The sequence below is a fragment of the Sciurus carolinensis genome, chromosome 6 (genome assembly GCF_902686445.1).
Source record: "Sciurus carolinensis chromosome 6, mSciCar1.2, whole genome shotgun sequence".
NCBI lineage: Eukaryota > Metazoa > Chordata > Mammalia > Rodentia > Sciuridae > Sciurus > Sciurus carolinensis.
The window spans coordinates 17757697-17770506 of record NC_062218.1 but is presented as its reverse complement, the minus strand read 5'-3'; the positions used below and the strand labels follow the sequence as shown (position 1 = coordinate 17770506).

Below are 12810 nucleotides of genomic sequence, written 5' to 3'. Positions count from 1 at the left end.
ACTTTTATTTTTCTGGGAATGTATTGGTGTTAACCTTAGTTTGATGGACAGTTTTGAGAGAATTAATGTTCTTGGTTGGTAGTTTTTCTTGCTTCATGGTAGAACTTTGAATCTGTCAGCACGTTGTCTTTTGCCCTCCATCTTTCCAGAAATAAGATTATGGTCTTATTATTAAAGCTTCTCAAATGCATACAGACACTGTGCTGTTTTTCCAATTGTCTTCATCTCCCTGAAGTTTGACAATAATGTCCCTTCGTGTGGGTTTCTTTGAATTCATCCATCCCACTTGAAACTTGCTAAGCTTTTGGAATACCGTATATCCATGCCCAAATCAAATTTGAGAGTTCTCAGCTGTTCTTTCTTCTCTTTAATTTTCTTTGTTTATTTAGTTATACGTGACAACAGAATGCACTTTGATACATCATATATAAGGAGTATAGCTATGATTATGTGTCTGTGTCTTCTCTTTCTGGGACAGCCACAATGTATACATTTATCTTTTTATGTTATCCCACAAGTTCCTTACACTCTGTTCACTTTTTTACAGTTTTTTTCTTTTCCCCAGACTCAATAACTTCTATTGCTTTATCTTCCAGTTCACTGCTCAGATTTGCTCTGAATCCCTATCAAACTGTTTTTTTAATTTAATTTGAGTTTTTCAGATATTGTTGGAATTTTGGGGAACCCCAAGATTTCATTTTTTAAATTTTTTAAATTTGTTCTAATTTGTTGTACATGACAGTACAATGAATTTATACAGTTTAGTAGATCATACATACATGGAGTGTAATTTTTCACTTTTCTGAAAAATGATTATGGGATCACATCAGTCATGCAGTCGTATATGTACATGAGGTAATAATGTCTGTTTCACTGTAGTATCCTTCCTACCCCAATAACAATTCCCCTCTCTTCACTCCCCTGTACATAATTTAAAGTAACTCTATTCTTCCCTACTCCCCTCTTATTTTGAATTAGTATCCACATATCAGATAAAACATTTGGCCTTTGGATTTTTGGGTTTGACTTATTTCACTTAGCATGATATTTCCTAACTTCATCCACTTACCAGCAAATGCCATAATTTCAACTTCTTTAAAATTGAGTAATATTCCATCATATAAATATTGCATCATATATATATATATATATATATAATCACATTTTTTTATCCATTCATCTGTTGAAGAGCATCTAGGTTGGTTCCATATTTTACCTATTGTGAATTGAACTGCTATAAACATCGATGCGGCTGTGTCACTGTAGTATGCTGATTTTAAGTCCTTTGGGTATAAACCAAAGAGTGGGATAACTGGGTCAAATGGTAGTTCCATTCCAAGTTTTCTGAGGAATCTCATATACTGCTTTCCATAATGGTTGCACCATTTTGCAGTCTCACCAGCAAAGTATTGCTTTTTCCCCACATCCTCGCCAACATTTATTGTTACTTGTATTCTTTTTTTAAATTTAATTTTTAGTATTATTTTTAGTTTTACATACTGCATTTTGATTCATTGTACACAAATGAGGTACAACTTCTCATTTCTATGGTTATGCATGATGTAGATTCATACCATTCGTGTAATCATAAATGTACATAGAGTAATGATGTCTGTCTCATTTCCACCATCTTTCATACATCCGCCCCCTCCTCCCTCTCATTTCCCCCTTTTTGATAATTGCCATTCTGATTGGAGCATTTTCAAGCCATCTATTTATATTTACTTTTTTTTTATACATCATTTGTTCTTTTGTCTGTATTTCCTTTTTTTCTGAATATCTGTAAGACTGTTTATTTTATTTATTTAATGGATGTACCATTGAATTTTCCTTGAGGACAGGTTCTTCTGCTTTAATTTTTGCCTTGTTTCTATGTATGCTTTGCTATTTTATTTTCTTGCTAAACAGTGAACATTTTTGTGCTGCTAATGTTGTAACTCTGGAAATCAGATTCTCCTTTCCCCAGGATTGGCTGGTGTTTTTTTTTGTTTGTTTGTTTTGTTTTGTTTATTTTTTTTTCCTTTTAGTCTGTTTTGTTGATTGTTATTTGTTTTCCATGTGTCTAGAATCAAGTTAAAATATACATACATCCAAGGTATTATTAAGTCTAGTCTTGGCCTACTGCATCTTCAAGTCTTTCAGTCCTTGTATTTCCCCTCACATACTGTTTTCTCTTGGATATCCTAGTTTTCAATGTTGAACTTCTAAGTGAAGACAAGGGGAAAATGAAAGCATGTGTAGGGGGCCAGTTCTTTCAAGAACCTGGAAGTTACTTTATCCACAGGGAGAGGGATTTGTATCATTGATCAAAGGTGCCAAAGCAATGCCCATCGCTTCTCTGTGTGCTCCTCTGCAATTAAAACAGCAATCAAAACTCAGAGCACAGATCCCCAATATTTTGAAGGTAGGGTTCTTTTTCTAGCCCTGGCCCTCACAGCTCTACAGCAGCTCATCTAGGAACATGCCCACGACTGACTGCCACATGGCTAAGATATAGGATACAAGCTCCACTGTGCTAAAAGCTTTAATGGATCAAGAATAACTGCAACTTGCCATTCAAGCCTTCACTGGAAATTGTTAGCATCAGTAGACTGTAGAATTCCATGAGAATTATATAAATCAATTTCTGCAAGTGCAATTTGTTTTCTATGGAGCAGTGTAGGGAGAGTGATTTCTAGTGTTTCCTACTCTGCCATCTTCTCAGAATTACAACCATTCATTTTAATTAATTTAGTTTTGCCTTCTCCACTCCTTCCAAAGATATGACCCATAATTCTATATCCAGCTTATTATTTTATAGTAGATTCTTCCTTGCTCCTGGTAACACCTGGCAATGGATGTCCTAGTGAATGTAGACTGTCACTGGTGACTCACTCTAGTACTAGTTATCTCCTTTGTTTTTACTGAGTTTCTCAAAGAACAGTTCAAATTTTATCTCTTTTATGTTAAACCATTCTGAAAATACTGCACAATTATTCTCAGCTACCTACCTGATAAGTTCCATTTTGTGGACCTTGGTCTTCTTTTTAATCACAACTTCTTTTGCCAAACTTGATTCAGCCACCTGTTTCAAACATCTCAACCATCTCCCACCTACACTGATCTTGTGGTTTTGCTTCTCCAACTATTTCCTTTTTTTGTTGTCTGTGGAATCTTTCCTATTGTCTTTGATAAAGATATTTCAATAGTATGCCTTGTACAGAGTCTATTTATTGTCCAACAAGAGTGATGATCTCTGTTTTGAGTATCTATTGCTCTTTGAACTACTGTTAAAGAAGGCATGCAATGCTCTTCCTTGCATTTTGTTTATTGAAAATCCCCTATCTGCCCACCAGGTAGCAAGTTTCTGAGAGATTGACTACCCATAGGACAGTACAGTGCAAATACCAATAGCATAAGGTAGTCTATTCCTTCTTTACTTAATTGCTTTTCTATTACTGAGAGTAGAGTGCCTGATGCTGCAATTTTCCTCATAAATATTTGCTAAACTAAGTCAATTAAAGCAAGAAAATTCTCCTCTAATAGGTGTGACAGTTCTTTAGCATTTGAACCTTAATTGATCTTAATTCAGTGATCATACATATCTTACAGTCTTTCATTATTCACTGACAAGACACACTAGCACATATTGCAATTTTTAATCGTGTCATATGGTATTGTGGTTGCTCCTACAATGACTATGGTTTGAAATTTAATACCTACTGAGAACTGAGGTGTAGTTAAGCACTCTTCTACAATTTGCCTTAATGAGCACAGTCATGAATTATTACAAGGAAAAAGTCAACTAAAGCCCTGGTTGACAAAGCAGTGTGAAAGCTAGAAAAGCAACCACTTCTTAATGAGAAATTCAAAGACTGTATTTCTAAGGTTTGGCTAAGTTGAACCCATATGTTCTTTTCTTTTTTCTTACTCCTGCCCCTCTGGAAGCAAGTGGGAAATGAGAAATCAACCCAGTCTTCAACACTTTGCTTTGTGTTTCTTTATTACAGGTAGTCACAGTAGTTGAGCAATGAACGTGTCACTTTAAGAAGAAAATCTTCTTAACCTTGAAGTGTTGAATCAGGTATGAAATGTTCTATTTGATACATTCAGAGGGCTCCTATTGTATAGTTATGCTTTAGAATTGAAAGATGTTTTATACACTGAAGCCTAACTCAGATCCTGGGGTGTAAAAATATTTACAAATATCTCCCCTCCTTCCTCATGAAGAACAAAAATATCGATCACAATTTTTCTAAAGCAAGTTGAATGAATAACTTTTAGTTACTTTACATAATAGGGTAGTCGTTGAATAATTCAAGGCACACAGGTTCATAGAACCTTGTTATTTCTAGCAAAAAGCATTTGTCAGTATACAGTTTTCTTTCTGATTTTTTTTACATATTAGAATATGAAATATTTTCATCACATTGTCTTTAAGCAGCATTTCTTAACTATCCTTGTATAAAAGTGAACTTGTACAATTATAAGTTAATTTTAGCTGGATAAGAAGGGGTAAATTTTAAAATGCAATTATCTGCAATAACACTAAGCTTGCTTCAAGCCTCTGCTATCTCAAATCCTATCGCTGAGGGAGATAAAATAATGAAAAATACTTGGCTAAACTGCTGGCAAAACTCTTATTTTTTGTAGCACTCTTGGAAAAGACTCTTGGGACTAGCCGTGGAATCCTTGCTATTGATTGGCTGGTTAAATAGAGGACTATTAGCTTCAGACAGGCTGGATTGATTATACAGCAGCAGCAGGAGCTAAGATTCGGAGCTGAGTGAGCATCAGGGTGAAAAGGAGAGAGAGAGGGAGAGAGAGGGACGCAAGGTGCAGAGGCAGCCCAGGTCCGTGGCATCTCTGTGACTGCTGGTGCCTGGTAATCTTGCTTCCAGCTCCCTCAGTCAACAACTTACTGAGGTGCCTTTTCTTTTGTAAAAAGATGTCAGCTCTGAGACCCAGCAAGAAATAACAGACTTCACCTTGGAATAGCTCCTCTTACTCCTGCATCATTAAAGTGGATTTTGGAAAGAAAAGAAAAATCAAGCCTCATCCCAGCCCTTCCTCATTCCAGCACTGAACAGAAACAGTTTCATGCTGCAGGTAAGAAAATTAAATGTTTACATCTGGTTTCTTTTTAATCATTCATGGTAAAATACAGCGTAGCTTTGCATGCTTTAAAAACTGAGTTTGCAGTGATGCATTAAAGTCAATGCTATACACAAGCATGTGGATTTAGGAACATGGGAATACATACCTTATAAACATACTTGTTTTTTACCTCTAGGTACACATAAGTATTTTTAAAATAAAACCACTACAAGTTTGTGTTGCAGAAATAAGCTAATCCCAAAATAAAAAGAGCAGTTTTAGTGACAACCTTACAATGTGTTAATAAATATTGTTTTTAGCTGTTAAACAACTTTGGGAGATAACAGCATATCAAGAAGAAACAATTACTGCATTAACTGCCAACTATTATATTTCATACAGACATAGAAGCTGTTATGTTCTTTTTAGTGGTTATATTTTTTTTCTAAATTGATTGCAGTTTTAACTCTTCAACATAAATGTGGTATGTCCTAAATGATATGACATTAGACTGCCCTCTCATTCTGACTATCAATGGCTAGCATTTGTTCTTCAGAAAGTACTGAGCTATGGCAAAGACATATGACTCAAGATGTTTAGCTATTCTAGAGTTCGTTGCTAAACTGCAGTCCTATCAATTAATGTTTGAATGTCTGTAATGGTATGTGCAGGTAAATTGTCTGAGAATATATAGAAGCTTTTGTATATTAATTTCTCTGCTGGGAACTGGGCTCTTATAAAATATTTCTGAGGAGTGTGATTGGATAGAAGAGAAAGAACCAACTGGGGCAATGCAGTACGGCTGCAGCTGATTGACCTTAGGTGTATGGGTCATGGAGCTCAACTGCTGAGAGGAAAGCCTGTGACAAAACAAAATGTTTAAAAAAGGTTTATTTTATGCTTACGAAAACTAAAATGAGGTTGCTGTGTGACATTTTTGGTGTCAATTTATTTGCTTTTTGATAAACGAAGAGATATTTCACCCCATAAGCTTGGCTGATTGTCCTTTTGAGTGAAGTTCCCTGAGTAATTCCTCTAATCAAAGATCATACTACTTTGATGAGTTAACAAAACTTTTTAAATATGTTCATCAATGTTTAAAATAAGGAAATGATTATTAACTCACTTAGGAGCCACTGTTTCCGAAATTAAGAAAACTGCATACTCTAAATTGCTTTATTTCTGGTTTATATCACCTTCTTTCGTATTTCAAATACAATAAATATGTGGAAAACACAATTTTTCATGACTTCCGTATACTCAATGTGAAATATGTAAATGTTTCCTAATAATATACATATTGTAACAACCCAGATATTTTATTTTGTTGTAATCATATCAGAAAAGAATAGTTCTAATTTTAATAGAAATTTGGAAAGTAAAATTTATTTAAAGAAGTAGATGTATTGGGGGATTTGGTCTTTGAATTGAGTCATTTGTGCAAAGTTTTATATCAATGTGTGTTATGACTATCTTTTTATTTAAAAAACAAATGACAAACTATGAGTCGAGGGATGTATGATAGATGTTACTTTCATGTATGTGATAGCAATATTTTAATACATTCATACATTATTTTTAAATTTCTTAAAAACTTGCTTCATTATTGCTTTGCATGTATTTATTATACTTTTATGTCACAGGTTCAAAGCTGCATCTTCAATATTTTATTTTTATGCAATTAATCTGACTTATTGCCTTACAGTATATGTTAGTTTTAACCTAGTCATTCACTAATTCCATTAATTTAACACACCAAAATATTTAAAATTCACACTTTTTCCACAACAATATCTCTATCTCTGGTGTATACAGTAGTTTTCTCATAGCACTTATTTGTGACTTAGTTACAATGAGTTACACAATAAAGGAAACAAATTTTATGAGCTCTTAAAATTTCAGCGTGAGTATATGTAAATGTCCATACTTAATTTTTTTAAAGTTACATCCCCCCCATTGAAAAAGGAGGAATGAAATAATTTCTCAAACTGTGTGCCCCTTGTGCTGATACATTCATCTTCTCTTACTCTCAATATTGCTTTTCTTAATTTTTCTTTCTTACACATTTTAAATTTTTTCTTATAAGGAATTTCATTCCTCATCTCTTTACTAGGGACTGCTCAATGATTGGATAAGGAGAAAGTTTCTCTTTTAAATAAGATTTTGTAGTTTCTAACTCTGTAATTGATGTGTCTTCTGCATTCCAGATCAGTGCTCCTCAGCAAACATGATCCAGGAGGACAGGGGTCCTAGGGGTGATGTATGTAAGCGTCAGATTGAGTCTTCATCTAACAGCTCACTTAATCAGCTCCTCTTGGCAATCCAAGAGTGCACTTTTCTTTGCACTTTTTAGGGAGCTCTATTTGACCTTTTATACAGCTTCCAATTCAAATCCACAGTATCTGATGCCTTTCCTGGTTACTCATTTTATCCATCCCAAAACAAGAATTGAGAAAGTACAGCCTCTTCTGCTTTTATAGATAATCTGAACCATTAGGGGGCTCTTTCTTCCTGCGTTATATTCAGCAAACCTTGGAGAGGTTGTACTGACTTACTGATGAATTTTCTATGTTTTCAATCCATGAATACTGCTGCTGTAGATTTCTAGTACTCCCCCCAAAGGGACATGTTTAAGATCAACGAAGTCTTATGTCCACAAAAAGGTAAACACATCCTACACTTGATAAACCTTCTCACATATTTTCCTGGAACTTGTTCTTCTATATAAGATGTTTAATATTTAGAAATAACCATCACTTAACATTTTTAAAATGACCTGTTTAAAGTAAATTCAAAGATTATGTGTTATGCAAAAAGCATGGTAACAAATATATAAATAAGAGAAAACTCATGGGAGAAAACTGCTTATTCGTCATTTCCAAGTATTTGAGTCACTCTGGCACTCATGCAATTTGCCTTCAGAAGAGAATAGCAGGCACATGAAAGAGAGGATTACCTGTCTCCTGCAAAAATAGGCCTAGAAAAAGTGAAAATAACAGAATGGATATTACATATATATGATGTATATATATATATTATATATATATAGACACACATGTATACACACATATACACACACACACATATATATATATCAAATATATGTATATAAAATGCATTTTTAAATTCCAAAGAACAGCTTCTTCATCACAATTATGAAGTCATAAAAATGCACAGAAGGTGATGTAAGGCTGGTCTTGGGAGCTATTTCGATCTTGTGTCATTTCTGCAAGCCATTTCACTGCAGACTTTCATCATAGCTAGTAACATTCTTCCTACCACTACAACAGCCAAAGGTGTTCCCTTGTCTCAGGACCAGTTTAGGGATATGACAACCTTTAATGAATCCATTTAATGAGTCAGTGCAATCTTTTTAGAAAGTCTAGGCTTTTCATCAAATAGTGCCAGCTCCACAGAAAGAAAAAGAAATGACATTCTCAATCTGAGAGAGATTTCTTTTGGGATGTGAGAGAAGGAGAGGAATTCTAAGCATTGACTCATAGAACTTTAATCAATTTTCAAATAGCTTGTTGATTTATCAGGGTAGAAGAGTGGTCACTTTAATAAAGTAGGAAGGGAGAAATTGTAAAGATGTCTCCTTCAATGGTGTATTCAAAGTAAGGAACTAGGAAGTTTATTATTTCCTTTGAATTTACACACCTTGAAAAGAGTGAATTTTGAATGCAACTACCATGTTTTCCATAATTCTGTAGAAATCATTCAAGTCTAGCCGGATTAGGGGAACATTCTCTGAGGTATTGTTCCTTACAAAGTAATTTTTAGTAATGTTCATTAACCAGTACTGTGATGAACTGAAATTCTGATACTACAGATTCGATGTAAATGCATGAAAAACATATTGAGACTTAAAAAAACCCTCTTAATTTTTTCTTTTATGTTAAAGAAGTACAGCACTGACGATAGGGAAAAGGGCAAAGTTGAAAATTAGACAAATAAATGAAAATGCAGGAATTGAATATGGAATTTTCTGTGTGGCAAAATTTTACCCAAAATCAACAGATAAACATAGAAAGCATGAAATATATTTTTTATCTAATGACAAAAGGGTAAAGATACCATTGACATATAATATTCTGTATCACATACTATAGAGAGAAAGCTGTATTGAAATAAACAGGAAAAACACAGGAATCTGTCAATATAATGGGCTGATATCAGACTTCCAAGGGAAACAAGAAGCACGTTCCTGTTGTGTTTAATCTAATGAATAATTAGACTATTATTTAGATTAATCTAATTAATTAGATTAATCTAATTAATAATTAGAATGCATAGATATGTTTATGTTTGCTATTGTTGCTCTGACCAATGAAATGAATAGTATTTTTTTACAAAATTGCCCTTAGACTTATTTGTCCATTTTAAATTTTGTGTTTGGGTCAGGTGCTACTGTACGTATATGTGCTTGTGTAGTTGTTGTTACAAAGTTTGTATAACAAGGAAATACACTATGTGACTTATTTGTGTGCTATATCTCCCATTTCTTATTGAGCGAATTTCCACATCATAGGCAGTCCTTAACTAACTCCCACATTCATACTTTACACTCTTAGTATCTCTTGTTATTTTGTATTAGAGTTTGTTCAGCTATATAACCTTAGATGTGTCCATATGAGACCACTTCTGTTACCCTGTTTCTTGTCCATTAGAACTCTCCTGAGTCATGTTACATAATTTTTCAGTCCTATTGTCCACCCAATTCCATTTAGTATAAATTGCAAATGAGATGATTTGGACACAGGGAATATATTAGACCAGACTCTCATTTTAGTAATCATAGGATAAGGCAGAATGAGTGTCACTGTTTGTCTTCCACACTACAAATGCCACTCACGGGTGGAAGGTATCAATTCTCACCTACGCTTGGCAGAAATAAAGTGAGAGATGATCCAGTAGTGAACCATAATGTCTAACCAACACTTTTAGTGCAGACATAGAAAGTTGATTTCACACATATATGACACATATTTTTTTTTCAGAACAGACTTTTTAAGAACAATTTTATTAGAGGAAAGCACAGAGTCCCCCTATATTTTTCCATTCCCACCCAATCTACATTGTCCTTGCCAGTTTTCCTACTTCTCGCATTAGTGTGGTATGCAATTGATGAGCCATTACTAACATCATTAACTAAGTCAATAGTCTACATTAAGGTATTACATTTCAATGGGTTTAGACAAATGGGTAATGACAGATATTTACCACCTAGGTTTCAGACATAACAGTTTTACCACTCTAAGTAATAGATTGATTCAAAGACAGATTTGCCCCTAAAATCCCTTGAAAGTGTTTTCATGCTCCCTATTTTCTTTCCTCTTCTTCCCATCTCTTAATTTAAAATAGAGGGTGATTTGGTGAGTTGCATCGTCTTCCAACTAACCCTTGTAAGAATGTGGCTACCTATAAAACGTGAAGCCATGTTGCTTGTGTTCTCTGTCTGCTCACTGGGGATAGCATACCATTGTGGCATGGTGAGTAGCTTCACGTGCTCCATTTCTTTGAAAATGGAAAGCACTGTGGATGAATATGGGATCATTATGGAGTGTAGATTATTGGCTATTCCTCAGTTGCAAGGCTTAAAATACTTGGTGAAAGAAAGTACTTCAAAGTAGGAATTACAAAGTGTAGATCTAGTTATGCGCCCTTTTGAGGCATATATTTGAATTTAAAAGAAGTGGGTATTGAAGCCAAAGAAAGAAATAAGTTGGCTAATGTACTACTTAAATTTTGGAAGTTCTCCTGAAACAACAGAGATAGATGCCTATAATGTCTTGTCACTGTCACCATCTCCTTCTTCATCCATGGGTACATTTGTCAGTGTACATATCTGTAGTAAATTGACTTGCCTTCTTAAAAGTCCTCTCCTGACATCCATTTATTAATTTATATGTGCTTTTAAAATTCTTTTTCATAAGTTCAGCTGTTGGCTGTTAGGGGTGCTCAGGGTATCATTTCTACTATCTAGTTATTGAATGCTCTGTCATAAATCAATATAACTTTAACTTCTCAGCTGGAATTGAGGAACTGACCAATTCATTGCCAAGGATATTCTTTCACAAACTGTTTCTTAAATCTATTGAGAGCAAAATACTTTGACCCACAATAGCAAAATTATAACTGAGAGCACTAGAGGTTTCCCAGAATAAATTTTTGAAGCTAATTTTGAAATTCATTTGCTAGAAGGAAAAACTCTAGACTTAGATCTCCAATTCAGATACCTCTGTCACTGAAGCTGATAACAACACTGAGTTATATTGCATTGCTCAATCTAGAACCTTAGAAAAGTTGTCTAAAAACAAATGTCAGCCTTAATTCTGCCTTTCTATTAAGTACAGCAATGGTGAATACCTTACCAAGATGACTTAGTAGTTCATTGAGATTATGGAAATATAAAATTAGAAGAGTGGCTGATGTAATCACAGATGTAAATGCAGCAAGGCTTATGTTTACATCAAGTTCCTCTGAACAGACAGGGCTTCAAACTCGTATCTCAAATGTCTTCTTAATGTTCTTCATTCAATCACTCTAAAACCTTAGCTGAGCAACTAATAAGTAATCTCATTTTATTTATAATGAGTAGAGTGGATGCAAAGATGCATAAAAAAATAGATTAGGGGTTCTTCACCTCATAGCAAGGAAGAAAACAGTGCCAGTTATTGAAATTATTCCCTTTTACATCCAAATGTACCCTTTCACACTCTTTTTGAGATACCAGGCTGAGTTTCTTTAAAGAACATTTCTCGTCTCTTGGATTGCTACACATGAGATTCTGCCAAGAAAATATTGCATGGTGTTGGAAGACAGGGACAGGGAAAGGACCTTCTCTTTCCTTGTCTGTGGCTCTTGTCAGCATTATTTTATAGTGTTTTTCACCTTAGCTGTAGCAGCTTGTTTTAGTCAGCTTTTTTGGGTCACTGTGACTAAAAGAACTGACAGGAACAATTAGAGAAGGAAAATTTTATTTGATACTCACATTGTCAGAGGTCTCAGTTCATAGACAGATATTTTCATTTCTATGGACTCAAGGTGGAAGGGTGTGGGTAGAAAGCAACTCAGGCATGGCAAATAGGAAGCAAAGAGTGTATTCCTCTAGCCAGGGACAAAATGCAAATCCCAAAGGCATGTCCTTGTTGATCTACATCCTCTAATCACACCTTATCTGCCTACTGTTACTACCCAGTCAATCTCTATCAGTGGGTTAATCACCTGTTGATTAGGTTAATGTTCTTTTAACCCAATCATTCCACCTCTTAACATTCTTGCATTGTCTACCATATGAGATATTGGGGGACACCTTATATTTAAATCCAAACACAAGTTATTCAAATAGTATATGATTCCTGCTTATAGCTGCTTCTGTAGTAGAATCATTGCCACCACTGGATAGGAGCACCAGGCAGGTTCCTTCTCTGATGTCATGATTCACATTCTCCATCTTGAAGGTTCTTACATTCTCCACAAGTAAGTCTCTTGGAGAAAACAGAATATTTCTCAGTCTTTTGGCTTTCTTAAAGGCAAAAGTGTACCTCAAGATAGAGAATATAGATAAAAGGTTTTCTTACAACACTTTTATAAAGGAACTTATCGTAATCTGAGAGATGATAGAAAAGGAGACAAGGAACACTCCATTATTATCCAGTCCTGTGGATGACGACCACTTTCAGATTTTACTATCTTTTTTTTTTTTTTTGTCTGCTGTTCCCTTCTTGTATT

General features: G+C 34.6%; 1 protein-coding gene across 1 annotated transcript in view; it reads left to right on the top strand.

Moving 5' to 3' along the window:
• Positions 1–4771: 4771 nt before the first annotated feature.
• Positions 4772–12810, top strand: part of Cdh18 (cadherin 18) — a 959213-nt gene continuing 951174 nt past the window's right edge. Inside the window, exon 1 of the mRNA XM_047555975.1 lies at positions 4772–5088. The gene's annotated coding sequence lies outside the window, so the exon portion shown is untranslated. The remainder of the gene's footprint in view (positions 5089–12810) is intronic.